The sequence below is a fragment of the Corvus brachyrhynchos genome, unplaced genomic scaffold, assembly GCF_000691975.1.
Source record: "Corvus brachyrhynchos isolate BGI_N302 unplaced genomic scaffold, ASM69197v1 scaffold116, whole genome shotgun sequence".
Lineage (NCBI taxonomy): Eukaryota > Metazoa > Chordata > Aves > Passeriformes > Corvidae > Corvus > Corvus brachyrhynchos.
The window spans coordinates 9,585,018-9,599,380 of record NW_008240221.1 but is presented as its reverse complement, the minus strand read 5'-3'; positions in this window follow the sequence as shown (position 1 = coordinate 9,599,380).

Genomic DNA, 14,363 nt, shown 5'->3' with positions numbered 1-14,363 from the left:
GTTAAACATGCATGGCAGAAGGGGTGGTTGGATATTGCCTATTGTTAGGGGGTTTCACAGTGAGCAATAATGTTTCTTTCCTTGTGCCCTCTGTCATTAATATTGTTGTTGCTACTGTTTGTTTTCTTATCTCATTGCTGTTTCCAGAAAAATGTTCTTATCAAGCCTTTAATTTTTGTGCCTTCAATTCTCCTCTCCAGCCACCACAGGGTGAGGGGAAGGAGAGGAGGAAGGGGGAAGGGAGCAAGTGTCAGTGTGGTTTGGAGAGTCTCAGAGGGAGCACTAAATTGGGGAGTACCATTCCTGAACCATAACACCTGTAATCCAAGAAAGCATACATTGTTATTATTTTGATTATGGCTCATCAAATATTATTTTAAATATCTGCAATCTATAAAAATAAAACCAGTGGACCTTCTAAGATCGCTAATAGCCAACAAATCACTAATAACCTTTATCTGTGTCTTGCAAAGCATTTTAAAATGAATGGCTGGAACATGACAGCATATCTGGGAGGTCATTATGCAATTCCTTCCTTTGGTAGCTTGGTGGAGTTCGCTGTCCTGAGTGAGTGCAGCCATAATTAATTCTAATTTTTCTCCTAAGGACAAACTTTCCAGTCTCAGCAAGTTGTGCATCAGTCCTTGCAGGGTCAGTTAAGTAAATAATAAGGCATCTGTGAAGCTCTGTGCAGAGCATCTTTGTGCATACAAATGTTAAATTACTCAACACAAAATGCTGAACAGAGTATTTTTAAATCCTGCCTATTTTTTTAGAAGCAGGTAGCTAAATGTTCCACCAGGGAGACTGGTGAGTTCAGTGGATGTTTCTAAAGCACTGCCAGCACCTATGCTGCAGCTTTGATGTGATAGTCTAGAAGCTGCCAAAAACATGGAAAATACAGCATCAAGCACTTCTCACTAAAAGTGATTTACACCCAAATATTATACTACTAAGAAGGTTAATTTATTCTCTTGAGTTATAGGTAAAGTGGGATCAAAGGCAGCTTCCACCCCTTCTGTGGGAGCCATGCCACTATGCAGAAGGAATAATGAGAACCATAGGGGAAGAGAGACAGAAAATGTGACTACTTCACTGGGAACACCAGGAGTAATCTGCCTTCCAGCCCCTCCTTCCAACTGACAATTATGTACAATTATGTATTATACATACATTGTTCAACGTCTCTTGGATTGTGAAAATATCTAGGAAAAAGGAGCAAAATTAATTTTCTCTCTCAGCCATGCCAGTAACTTATCCACTAAACCTCTGAATTGTGTTCCATTTTGTCTTTTATGGGGTCATGGAAGTAGCATTTGTTTCTGCTCGATGACTGTATTTCAGCAGGTGAGGTGGTGCCTGCCATCACTGGGCTCAGCCAGGACCTTGTGGGGATCAGGTGCATCCCGCAGCCAGAGCAGCAGCTCCAGCTGGAGGGATGTTTCCTCTCAAAGATGGAGGAACAACCTGCAATTACAACTACTTTTAGAAAAAATTGGCAGCGTTGTGTTTTATGTGGAGGTCAAGTCAACCACTATGCAGACGAGAGATGCTCTGAGCACAGAGTCTGAGGGTCTGCTGTCAAGGGAGCAGTGTACCTGTCTGCCACAGGTAGAAAGCAGAGATACACCAGCCCAGACACCTGGGCCATAAGCAGAAACAGAGAATAAAACATCTACAGACCACTCGAGGAAACAATAATTTTAGATATTTGCTGAAATGGCAGTTCAGTGGTTGGGGTTTGGATCAAAATGTTGGGCCTAAATTCTACAAATACTGCTTTGGTTTTGGTGGAGACACTTGCATCTTTAATTGTATGTACTGGATGCCAGTCAGTTTTACATACTGAACTTACTGGCTCCAATTTACCCAAAAGGCCAAAAGAAAAGGTCAACAAGAATTGAACATGGTTCTTCCAAAGTCCTGGAGCCATTAGGAACCTTTACCCCTTCTCTGACTGCAAATGAAAAAGCTGCAGCATTACAAAAGAATCTTGAATTGAACAATGCATTAAACATACTGTGATGTCCACTAATAACCCTTTTTTTTTGCTAAATGTCTCTGTCAGTGCTCTACCAGTAACTGTCTTTCTGATAAAATATCTGTGTGTTGCTGATGGATCAGGGTTGAATTTTTATGCTTTGCAACATTTGCTTCTCAGGCAGATAATATATTGCCATGGAAATACAGGCCGTTTCTCACTGCACATTTCAAAGAGAGAGCATGGCACTATGCCATGTTATGGCTGTTAGCGTCACTATATCATCCCTTCAGAGTGGTTTGTTCTGCTACCACTTTCCAAGGAATCTCTTTCAGGGCATGACACTGTGAAACTAGAGAAATTATGTTTGGCAATAACATGGGTTGATGGCAAGATATGTCAAACAGCTGAAATTATAGGCTCCCTTTCAAAAGCTGTCCTCTGCCCCATCACCACTGCTGATGGTTAGATTTGTTGGTCCCACCTCCCAGTTTGCACAAATGGGATTAAAGTAGAGAAGTGAGTCAGGAGCACAACGCACACTGTGTGAGGTGTGTAAAACATCCCTCAGCAGGAGCTTGGCGGTACAGATAGTCATGTAAGATGAAGTGAAATAAGTGTTCCTTTGTGAATAGAGGCCCTCTGCCCAGCCTTTGCATCACACTGCTTAACCTGGCCTGCAGCCTACATAAAGATACATAGATTATAAAGAAAACACTCCTTTCAGAATGTGATGTGAAAACTTGTAAAACATTGCTTTTGTCCACACAACATGTATTCGTTCTGGAATGTCAAATAAACACAGGGACTTGCCGAATATCCTTCCTCTCATCTGACATTTTGGGGTCCAAACATAAAAGTGATACATTGCTAAGCAGGACTAAGAAATTAAAATCTGTGAAAAGTAAAGCATCTCAGAGACTGTAAATTCTTTTCTGCATGAAAGTCCAGGAATCAAAGTGTGACCTCTTCAGCATGGGTAGAGAACTGGGGGAACATGAAGCCTTGATCTCACTCTGAGCATCGTCCAAGGAGATTTAACTCAACAAGATGGATCAGCTGTTATCTGAGCTCTAAAGGGTAAAGTACAATTAGCTCCTTTGCTGCCAAGTGAGACAATTTTAGTATACTACAAGTAACATGAAAATCTGGTCAGGAAGGAAGACTATTTTCATAAAGTGCACAAGGGTTTGGATTTTTATAATATTTTTCCTATGACTGTTTTGTCTGATGAAATTCTGAAAAGTGTCACTCCTTCCTTGTCCTCTGTTACATGTTCTTTCTGTAATTCTTTGCTTTCCATGCCTTCTAGTTTGTAAACAATATGAAAACATGAAAAAATTATTTTCCCATTTTGATACTAACTTCCCTTCAATGAAAGTCCTTAAATAGGAAGTAAGCAGAGAAAAATAACTTAATGACACTGATTTTTAAGGAAAGTGGAAATTCTCCAGACTTTTGCACTGCCTTCAAAAAAATGTATTTTCAAGATCCAGAAAATGAAAATTATGTTTCCAACTATGCCTTATTTTTTGCTAAATACCCTCTTAGACTGCCAATAATCATATGTAGTAAGCTTTATTACTATTTTTTTTTGGAAGGTTGCTCTGACTTTTTCTTTTATATGAAGCTTCTAGGATAACTTTCTAAATTATTATTCATTAAAAGTAAAATCTCATGTGATTTTAGTCATAAGCAATATGATATTATTCTCAGCAATTTTTTTCTTTGATTTTCATTATTCTTTTTGCTTTCATTATCTTTTTTTCTTCGCAATCAAATAAATGTAGACTAAATAATACTACCAAAGGGGCAAAACATAGCTACTGTGTGGACGGTAATTTAAATGCTGAAACTAAACAATGTACTATTCATGATAAAATATTTGCTTGCTTTCAGATAACCTTGTCTTGTGTTACCTATCTTAATAACTTCATTTGCAGATCTTGCTGAAGAGGTAAGTCAGTGTGAAGGAATGTCTCCCAAATGTCATGTTTCTGTTTTTTTGCTTTTGCAATCCTCTAGATATTTGCTGTGTGCACAATCTATCTTTGGGAAGCTCAGTGCAAAGCCTGGGATATGTCATCAGGAAGGGAAAAAATGAACTGAGTAGCATTTGTCAAATATCTGCGATGATTACATTATCATATGTTTCTTATAGGATGTTCTGCTAAAGAAGGCCCAGTCACAAGGCCTCTTCCTTCTCTTCCATCCCTCTACCCTCACCCCATCAAAAAAAATATTCTAGCTTCCGTTGATCCACAAAATGCTTAATGTCATTTTAATGCACAGCATGGAGCTGGCACCCTCAGGCTGTGAAAATTATGTTCTGGTATGTGATGTGGGGAAGGGAAAAAGTGAAAGATACTGCCTGGATTTGGCAAGGATATCAGGAAAGGGAATGGGAGTTGGAAAAGCTGTTAGGAAATGTAGATTGGTAAGAGTGTCAAACAAAGACTGAATGGGAAGGACTCAAGGGGGAAACTGAAAGTTTTGTGGAGAATATATGAGGTGACCGGCTGAGTTTGAAAGCATCCCTATCAACCATTTCAAGTCTGCTCCTCTCCTATTTCAGCTTCTCGTTTGCTCGTCATTCATTACTCTGGTGGTTTGCCTCTCTAGTGACTTTTTCCTGAGCAAATGACATTCCATGGTTTAAGTCAACCAGGTGCCCAGGTGCTTCCTCTCTCCTACCTTTGAATAACATCCCCTGAAATCCAGGGAGCAGATAGGATACCTCATAATTTTCCTGAAGGCCAGGTTAGTGTTTTCTTTTGCATTCAATCCTGTGGCACCCATGCATCCTCAGGGAGGCTAACACCGACTATTTTCTCTTGCTGCTGGTGCCTCTTTCAGAGACTGGGATTCTGTAAACTGTTTTTATGGTGTTCAGTTTATTTCTTTTCCCTGACTTTCAGTAAGACCTTCCATTTTCTTCTACCACATCCCTCTCCCTGCTGACTCTTCCGGCTATTTGTGGGATCTAATAATTCTCTGCAATTTCCTCCTCCCTCTCACCCACTACTCTGCACTTGACAACAGCGTTGCTTCCCCTTTCCCCCTCACTGGGTAATATTTACTGTGACTTAAGCACTATCTCTCTTTTCCCACCTGACTTGGCATCCTATTCCGATTCCATAAATAAGCGTGATTATGAAACTTCTTGGACGAGTACTTGGCTGGCACAGGTGTCCGAACATTCTGTTCTTTCCTGAGTGGCATATCAGTTGCACGGATCTTGTAGAAGGGAAGAGGAGGCCCAAGCTGTCCTTATGCTTCTACTTACTCTTTTTTTGTAGGCAACGATTTTCAGATTGCAAACCCTCTGAGATGTATGCTATGTTTAACAAGTCAGCCCTTACTATTTGTGGTTATGAAAGGGCTGAAGATGTCTGATAGCAAAGGTGACTATAAAAATAGATCTCCAGAATGTCATGAGACATTTGGTACAACTATTTATTTCCATATTACAAAAAAAAAAGTATCTTAAGAGGCCCCATAAAAATAGTGGGCATAACAGAAAAGACTTTATTTTGTAGCACAATTCTTTATGAAGGACTATAATTGAAAACATAGCAGTTTTGAGACCAAAGAATAGAGAAAAATGTATAGAAGGAAAAGGAAGGAAAACCCCAAGAATTTTAATTTCGTATTTGTATGACTCATTTCTGTTTGAGAGTGAATTTGGCCATTAGTCTTTTCCTTGGTTTTGCCTTATTATCAATGGCTAGACCACAATCCCGTTTCCAATAGAGGATGATACCAAACATGCTTTAAATAGAGATTTCTTTCCTTTTTTATTAGAAGAGCACAAAATAATGAATTGACTAATGCTGTCTATAGAAGGCATTATTTTGCAGGATCTCAACCTGGGCTCAAAGTTGCTGAAACTACACCTAATTTACCAGGAACACCTATTTACTACTAGAAAATGTTAGTATTTTTACTCTCAGTCACAGCTGATGTTGAGGACTGAAGGATGAGGTTTCAATTTTTTACATAGTTCCCATACAGACAGATTATTTGTCCCCGAGGCTACTCTCCTTTCTCTGCTTTCTAAGCTGGACAACACCCCTGGGATGCTCAAGGAGGGGAAAGAGCCAGCAAATCTTGCCTGCAAAGGTCAGCTGGATGTGCTGGCATAAAAGTTTGCTTTGTGCTTCATCTTGTGTAATCACAAAGGCATGAGATGAGAGCCTACCTTGCAGATAATTTATCCTACTATGGTGGTTAAGCCCCATAGGATGAATAGCCTCTTCCCTTGCTTTTATATACACTATAGTTCAGAGGAAGCATCCAGGAATGTGGAACATCTTTGTGTGTCTTTGCTGGGGAACTGTTTTAGCTGGACCTCCTCTTTGGACAGAGAAGCATGAATGCTTCGCACTCCTGAGGGAAAATGATTACTACTGGAGGAAAAATCTCAGTTTGAGAAACAGAATTGTCTCTGAGATGTACTCAAACGGCAAGATTTTGGTGCAATATGTGTGTATGTGAAATCATTAGTACTGGGTTGAACCTGGTAATAATATTGATTATTTGTAGTGGGAAAACTGGCAAAAGAGAAAAAAAAAAAAAAACTATACTAGTTTTCCCTTAGGAAATTCCCTTTTTAGCTCCAACTCCAAGAATCTTATGCTGCTATCAAAACATTCTATATTAGGATGTTCTGGTAAAGGACAGCACAGATAATTTTTACCTGCTTCTTCATTAGAAGAATCCATGTTTTAGAGAAACAACATCACCTTTGTACTGAAAATGGAGATGGGTCCATGCACAAAAGTGTGCTTCTAGTTGTGGGTCTGAAACAATATAAAGGTGAACAAAGATCTCAGGTGATCCATGTAAGGCTGCAGCCTTACATCTGGTTTGTCTGCTCTTCTCCTTTGATGTTATCACTGGTTTGTCTTCCTCTCCTTGAGTCCACCTCTCCCTTATTCCACACCTGACCTCTCTCTGTGAGCTGTGGGAGGTCACCATGCAATGTGCTCAGCTGAGGAAGCTCTCCGGTGCCAGCCTTTGAGCTGCAAATTCTCTGAAGGGCATGAACAGGTTCTTCATCTGGCAATCAACAGGGTGAACTCTTCTTTTAGGAATCCTACTACAAGCCAAGTAATAAACCAGAGCTTTCCTTCATCTGGCAATCAACAGGGTGAACTCTTCTTACTACAAGCCAAGTAATAAACCAGAGCTTTACAGTAGGTGTGGGATAACAGAGAGCCTTCTCAAAAGTCCGCGTCATCCAGGAAAGGACGCGGCTCTACTCTGCTCATGGAGGCCTTGCATGGCTCAGGAAGGACAGGTGCTGCAGATCCATTTTGCCAGCCAGTATCTTGACTATCAGAATGTACTCTGGGAAGTGATACTGATTTAAATGTTTAGACAGATATAATCAGAAGGAAACTATCAATGATGTCATTAAACCTACAGGTGTTTTCCAGAGCAAGGCTCCAAGATCATGCTGTTTACACCCTTGTGATTTTCTGTCTGCCCAAGAAAGAATGACATAGGAGAGTAGAACTTGTGTCAACATTTTGAAATATTTTATACAGTGACAAGTACTGATAAAACTTTACCTATAATTTCAGCCATATCTTGATCAGTGTGTTCACCTACATCAAGCTGCCATATAAAATGAAATCCTAAAACAGACATTGAGAATAGCTGGAAGGCAGATTTTATGTCTAGAAACTACACAATTCTGCTGTTACTCATTTATGGCTTGCATTGTTGGGGAAATGACCCAATACTGATCAAAATCAACAAAAGAATTTGGTCTAAATGAGCTACATATCCAAAGAAACTTATTGAATCAAAATGAATTTGTGAACAATGAATTACCATGACAAATCAAGATCTTTTGCTGAAATATATCAGACAGTAATATATAACAAGATTGCTTCTTATTTTGTTCCTCTGAGTGGAACAGTAAAATTTGGGACATCATCAGCTTCAGGCTCTAAGTGGGGAAAGGATTTGATTCAGCTGTCCACCAAATGTCTAATACATTCTGAGATATGTAAAGCATCTGAGAGATCTTCTTGCAAACAGTGAATATGGCACATGACTACTGCAGATCCCTTCTGAAATTGCTGGAGGTTAAATGAGATGATTTAGGTGGCAGATGTAGCCCAGAGGTGCTAGCCTGCACGTGAACAAATGAATTAAGACCTGTTTGGCACAACCTGATGACACTAAGAATGATTCACCTTCTTGTAAAACAGATCCTTCATCTGATCTGTAGCTTTTTGTCAATAGAGTCATGGATTTTGATTTGCTACAAACCTATGGATATTAAAGTGGACCCTCTTTAGAGTGCCTAACTGTTCAACTGGTCAGGTGCAATTACAGTTTCCTTTAAAACAGAGTCCCATCTCACAAATCCTGAAATTTCAAAAGAACATTAACACTCATGCTGTGTCAGACTGAGACAGAAGATGGACAATTGCATGATAAGCTCTTTAAAAGTCTATATAACAACTGGAAAAGAGAGGGTTAAAGCACTCCTGCTAGTGTTATTCAGTTTCAAGGACATACCAAGGTTAAAATAAAAAAATTGAGAGTATGGACTGCAGTCTCTTATGTTCCCGTCCCAAAGCCCATTCCAGCCTTTCAGGAACCATTGTTCAATTCCACTCCCAGAGAGCAGTAGAAAAGGCAAGCTGTTAGGGTGAAAAAATTCTACTGGCTTTTCTTGTTCTCTATGGAAGACTGAACATTAGTTCACAATCTTAAATATCTGTCACCACATCATCTTTCTTGCTTGAGTATCAAGATACAGTTAGTGTGTAATAAAGGCTCTCTAACTGAAAGAGAGGGAATACCCCATGTCCTGAAACATCACAGAATGTTCTGCTTCATGCTACATATTATTATGTTAAGTTACTCTATATAGTTTTCATCACGGGTTGTTTAGTTAACCTCTGCCTCATGATGTATTTGTCAACTCAATTAAAAATAACCATTAAAAATCATATAAATCAGATTTTTATTTTACCTTTTTTCTAATATTTGATTATCTTCTCTTTTTTCACCTTTCCCCAAGGTAGTTTATTTAGCTCTCACACATAACTTAGCTGATGAGGAAGGCTGGCTCCAAATGCATTTCACAGGTCCTTTGAGACATGCCACGACCAACAATTTAAACCATGTATTCATCAAATAGGCAACACAAAGTTAATTTTTGTGGTTGTCCATTGCTTGGATGTGTGGCATGAGCTTTTCAGTGCCACCAAATCAAATACATGAACAGTAAACCATCAGTAGCAATACAATGACATTTCCACAATTTCATCATGAAAATAATAAAATAGCCCACAAAGACTTTTGGGAGAAGTCAGATGAACTCTAACACTGTAATTGTGGTAGGCTGAGGTTCAAACCAGGGTGAAACACTTTAGACCCATAGTAAATGTAAAGTTGTGACCTCATGTGATATAAAGCAAAATCATATTTGGTTACCACACGTATTCTTTACACAAACATTTCAATAGGTTTTAAAAGGGAACTAATAGCAGTAGCTGTGTTAGTCCTGAAGCAGAATTAAATCTGAGGTTTTGACTGCCTTCTCTTTGCATGTTTTGCAACAGTATGGATATTCTACATATGGTACTAATTCCCTTATTGAATTAGTCATTGTACTTCCCACATGCCAACCAAACCCATCCTTCTGCCAGCTCCAGCCCACAGATAAAGTCCAGGCATGAGTCCCATCCCAGCACAACAAAATTCTTGGTGGTGAAGCCATCTTTTGGTCAGATTCCCAGAGAGTTTGAGGTTGTAGGAAGCAGTGCTCATCACCTTTCATTGCTTGCTGTGCCAGAACACAGGATATTATCTGATACTGAGCTGTAATGGCACCCCACAGCTACAGATGGTGAGTAAAAGCACTGATAAAGGGAAGGGCCTGAACCTCAAGCCTGCTTTCACATTTCCAGGAGGAGTGTCCTCAAGCTTCTTTGAAGCTTTCATTGAAATAGAAGACATTTTGTTTTTTGGAGGGAATGAGGGTTATTATTTGTTTATGTAAATAAACCCCAAAACTACAGCAAGTCAGAGGGAAACAGCCTGTGAACATTAAAGACCTTTCAGTTATAAATTTTAGAGTGTCCAAAGCAGGGCAACGAAGGTGGAGAATGGTCTGGAGCACAAGTCTGATGAGGAGAGGCTGAGGGAACTGAGGCTGAGGGGTTGTTTAGTCTGGAGAAAAGGAGACTCGGGGGAAACCTTATTGCTCTCTACAACGCCCTGAAAGCAGGTTGTGGTGAGGTGGTGGTTGGTCTCTTCTACCAAGGAACAGGTGACAGGAGGAGAGGAAATGGCCTCAAGTTGCACCAGGGAATGTTTAGATTGGATATTAGGAAAAATTTCTTCATGGAAGGAGTTGTCAACCATTGGAACCAAATGCCCAAGGAAGTGGTGGAGTCACCATCCCTGGAAGTGTTCTATAAAACATGTGGATGTGGCACTTGAAGTCATGGTTTAATGATGATCATGGTGATAGTACCAGGTTGACAGCTGAACTTAATGATCTTAAAGATCTTTTCCAATCTTCTATGATTCTATGAGTCTGAGGTAGAATAATTTGCAAAACAGTTTTCCTCTTGTGCAGTGTTTTGCCTGAGATGGCGCCCAGGAGCAGATGCTCAAAGAAGCTGTAGCTGTACATTCCCAGCATCTCAAAATCAGGATATTCCATGGTTTCCTGAAACAGTTTGCTTTAGGTCCATAATTTGTAGGAGCTGTCTCTGGACACTCAGATATTTGTCTAGCACTTGTTTTTGCTAGTCTATGCTTTTGATGAGCAAGATTTACTGTGAAGATGAACACTACAATTTTGCTCTGCGGAAAGAAAAACAAACAAGTGTATTTATGTTTTTTAATCTTCTGTATGATAGTTTCGTGGAGTACTCCCATTTGCTTGTTTTGTGGGTTTCGTTATCTCCTGTATATCTCTAAATCTTTCTGATTTTCAGTTGCCATTCTCCCTTCCCTGTTTTTGTCTTCTTTTTCAGTGTTCCTGTTAATCCAAAATACTTATCATCCAGGGGAAAATACATTAACATGACTTTTTAAAGTATAATGAGAGGTTTAATTTCAATTTCTCTGGTCCTCCATAACCTTCAAGGTAGCTCTAGAATAAAAACCAAAAAATTTCAGATTTACCTTCCCTGCAGTGTCAAGATAACAATTTTAGCACTTCTTTTAATTTAAAAGATCTTTTCAACCTGATCTAGCTGAACATGTGTTTGAATCTCAATAGATATTGATGCAATTCAGTGAAGCTACAGCTACTCTGTGTAAATAACATAAACATATTCTATTTCTTTTTTTCTGTCACTTAGAACTCCATTAATCTGAGGAGCAACTGCATGTTGATTTTCTGAACTAATTTGACATTAAAAAGCTGTGATAACTAAGTAAGTTTGAAATAAGGCTATTTTGTTTACTCTCATGCTTTTCTCTGACACCAGGATCCTAATATACAGATTTTTAACACTGAGAAGCCAGAAAAAGAAAGATGGTCAAACACTCACTTTTGTAGTCATTTCTCTGAATGAATGTCGCGGTCTGCAGCTTGTCAGTGCCGGATGATGAGGTGCCGTGACCTTCCTAAAAGCATCTCCAAAGCGAAGCTGCTCGGCAGGAGCACCACACACTCACACACGCGTACATGCACACACACACGGATAGCTCCAGGAATGGATCAACAACAAAGAGCCAGGAATGGTCTTCATAGGGTGTTCCACAGGAGGAGTTTAATGCAGCCACACTCGTCAAGGGTTCCAGGGACGAAGATGAAGAACATGAGAGGGTCCAGGTTCATATATGGGAGCGGACCGAGCATCAGAGACCAATGATCTGAGAGCACGGGGGTGGTACGCAGGTGGGACTAGGGTAAGGGAAGTAATGGGGAGCTCTGAGGGAGTGGCGATGGGGCAGGGGCCAATGGGGGGAACAGACAGTGGAGAACCTTCTAAGGTAGGGACATTTAAGGTACAAAGGGGCGGGGAGGCCAACGGGCCAACAAGGGAAGCAGAACTGGGGTACATTAATGTAACAGAACACCCTCAAAGCATCCTGGGGGAAGCCTCTTTTGTCACCCTAAGCTGGGGAGGATCTCTTGTACTAGGGACTGTCCCACCAGTGGACTCTCTTTGTCCCTTGGCCCACCGGCCACCACAAATGAAGGTGATGAAAACTTTTCTTGTATGAATTAACTAAGAAGGATTTCAAGTCTAAGGCTTAAGTTCAGTTAGCAAAATGACAGCAGAAAGATAGACCAAATGGTCAGACTGAGAGGATATATAACAAATCTTCGTCTTGTGCATGCAAAAACCCAATACTGCAATGAAATTACAAAATCTGCTGATTCCAGTGGCAGAATGCATCTCATCTACTCATGCTGGCATCCTTCTAAGACTGTTCAGTGACCAATTATTTTCCCTTCAAAAATATCACACATGTTTCTTAGCAAATAAAATTCTGTGCTCAGGCAAGACCAAGATAACAGTAAATATCACACTTTCATAATAATTCTATTGACACAGAATTGCTGTTATCATTGCACAGAAATAATGCCAAAAAGAAAATGATAATACTAACACAGAACATTGCAGGAAGGCATGTGAATGATATCCTAACACATGGCCTCAATTCTCTCTTGATTCAAATCTCTATTCAAAGGCCATAAAAGAGAAAGAAAAGAAGAAAAACAGAAGAGGAAGAAGAAAAAAAACACATCCAAAAACCAAACTAAGAAGCAAAAAGTACATGTAGTACATATAAAACTTTCCCCTGCATTTTTTTCAGACTTGTGGGTAGGCCCCAGCTTAGGCATGTAGTTTTGGTACCCAACTCTTGAGGCTCTCAGTGAGGAGAAGAAAGTGAGCAGAGGTAGCTGGTTACATGAGGTATTTGTTGAGCAGTTCTGAGTACCTTCTTTCTCTATCTATATCTGAGGGAGAAGATTTCTGGGGACTGGACTGCCTTTGTATTTGTCTTACATGGAAACGAACAGATTTACAAACAATGGCAATAAACCATAGAATACACCCAGATTAATCAATTAACAGTCAATTTTCAGTTAGTGAGTCTAAACAGCAGAAAGATGTTTGCTGTCTCAGAGACAGTAGACTTCTTGGGACATATTATAAAAGTGCAACACTTCTGCCCAGATTCAAAGGTAATATACAGACTCTCAGAAAGATCTCAGCATGTGAAAAAAATGGGATAGCAGTCCTTTCTGAAGTTTCTGAAGAATAGCTTTATTATTCTTTACTATTATATCAGAGCTTGTGAGGTTCTGAAATGGTGGTGCCAATGAAAAGACCATTATGGTGATGATCAGCTGAAATCTACATATCAATTAAAATGTTCACAGTGTTTTAGACTGTGTATATGAAAAAGATTCAGATTAGAGGAATTTAAACTCTTCACTTCTTTTTATGCTTGCTTATGTGTATTGGAGAAATAAGTAGGATTTCAGTGTATGACAAGATGTGAGACAAAGAGAGATTGATCATGTTTGGTGAAGTCGTGATCCCTATACATTCTAGTATATTCTGAAAGTGGCTGGTGCATGAAACCTGCAAGTGCCTGGAGATTCACAGCTTCAAGTGCACTCTGTGAAGAATGGGGACTGATTCTCAGGGTGCTTTTGATTATTTAAGAACTCCACAGAGAGTCATTGGTATGTAATGGGTTTTATTTTTAAAGATATAACTTACAAGAATCAAACAGAATAGTTACTTTGTGTGGTAAGTGCATTTTTCTAGAGAAATGCTGCTCATCATTTTCCAGTGAGCAAAATAGGGTATTTGGGCATTGCTAACACTTGTGAAAAAACACTGTTTTGGAGTCAGAGGCTAGGAAACACAGACTTTTGTGTTGTGATTTTAGCCAGTGTGAGTTTGATACGAAAGCCAGCATAAGACAACATTAATAATCACTCACACCCTCAAAAGCACAGGGACTGACATTTGTGAGTTCAAGGCAAAAGCACATGGCTTCTTTTCCAGATACTTGGAGATCACACACTTAGTGGAAGCACCATAAATCAGCTGAAAAATATATTGGCATAAAAAGAGAAATTATCACAGTCCAAGCAACTTATTTGATGAGGAGGAATACATATAATTTATGGACAGGCATAACTTTTTTCATGTTAGAACTGGCCTGTTATACTCCCTGCTGAATGGAGAGTCTGAGGGAAACGTGCAGTCTGCAAAGCACAATCTGAAACAAGCCAACCTAAATTGTTCTGCTATAGAGAACTCCCATCCATAACCTGGCCCAGCACCACTGATCTGAGAATCACTATGGAAATATCAAAGGATGAGATCAGAGTTTGTAGGTACTTCCCTCCACTTCTGTCATATGA